The following is a 1,446-nucleotide window of genomic DNA, read 5'->3' on the forward strand; positions in this document are numbered from 1 at the left end:
CTAGCATCCTTTATAAGTAGCAACTCTGTGCCCACTTTAGCCCATCCTACTTCTTTTTTTGTTTGTTTATATATTTATTTTTTAAAATTTGTTCAATATTTAAAGGTTACTTTCCATTTACCGTTATTACAAAATATTGGCTATATGCCCCACCTTGTATATACAGTACATCCTTGAGCCTATCTTACACCCAATAGTTTGTACCTTCCAGTCCCCCATCCCTATATTGCTCCTCCCTCCTCCCCACTGGTAACCACTAATTTGTTCTCTGTATCTGTGAGTCTGCTTCTTTTACGTTATATTCACTAGCTTTTAGATTTGGTTTTATTTTGTTTTTTGGTTTTTTGGCTGTGCTGGGTCTTAGTTGCGGCATGTAGACTTCTTACTTGTGGCATGTGGCCTCTTAGTTGCAGTATGCGGGCTTCTTAGTTGTGGCATGTGGGCTTCTTAGTTGCAGTATGCGGGCTTCTTAGTTGCAGCATGCGAACTCTTAGTTGCGGCACGCATGCGGGATCTACTTCCCCAACGAGGGATCGAACCCAGGTCCCCTGCATTAGGAGTGCAGAATCTTACCCACTGGACCACCAGGGAAGTCACATCTTGTAGATTTTTAGACTCCACATGTAAGTGATGTCAGACAGTGTTTGTCTTTCTCTGTCTGACTTATTTCACTTAGCATAATGCCCTCCAGGTCCATCCATGATGCTGCCAATGGCAAAATTTTGTTCTTTTTTACGGCTGAGCAGTATTCCAGTGTGTGTGTGTGTGTGTGTGTGTGTGTGTATAAAATACATGTTCTTTATCCATTCATCCGTCGATGGGCACTTAGGTTGCTTCCATATCTTGGCAATTGTAAATAATGCTGTTATGAACACTGGGGTGCACATATCTTTTTGAATTAGCGTTTTATTTTCCGTTATATACCCAGGAGTGGAACTTCTGGGTCATACGGGAAAAGAATTTGAAAAAGAATAGAAAAAATATATTTTTTAAAAACCGCAGTGAGATATCACCTTACACCTGTCAGAATGGCTAACATCAAAAAGAACATAGATAACAAGCATAGGTGAGGATGCAGAGAAAAGGGAAACCCTTGGACACGGTTGGTGGAAATGAAACTTGGTGCAGCCACTGGGGAAGACAGTGTGGCAGTTTCTCAAAAACCTGAAAATAGATCTACTCCTTTATTTTTATTTTTCTTGTTAGCATTTACCATCGTCTGATATGTTATTCAATTGTTTACACTCTGCATCCTCCTCTAGAATGTGTGTGTGTTTATTGCCCCGGTACTAGCATCTAGAACAGTGTTTGGTAGATAGTATGTGTTCAATAGATATTTTTGAACAAAAATAATGAAAGCTCTTTAGATTTAAAATAATAGCATTGAATGGAGCCTTGGACTTTCAAAATGAATCCCATGGAGATCCACTCCATGTGGAGAGAGTA

At 39.8% G+C, this 1,446-nt stretch overlaps 1 non-coding gene across 1 annotated transcript; it reads right to left on the reverse strand.

The window, feature by feature from the left end:
- Positions 1–518: 518 nt before the first annotated feature.
- On the reverse strand, positions 519–591 carry TRNAR-CCU (transfer RNA arginine (anticodon CCU)). Its single transcript has one exon. It is a non-coding gene; the product is annotated as a tRNA-Arg (tRNA).
- Between the last annotated feature and the right edge of the window lie 855 nt (positions 592–1,446).

The sequence above is a fragment of the Orcinus orca genome, chromosome 15 (genome assembly GCF_937001465.1).
Source record: "Orcinus orca chromosome 15, mOrcOrc1.1, whole genome shotgun sequence".
Lineage (NCBI taxonomy): Eukaryota > Metazoa > Chordata > Mammalia > Artiodactyla > Delphinidae > Orcinus > Orcinus orca.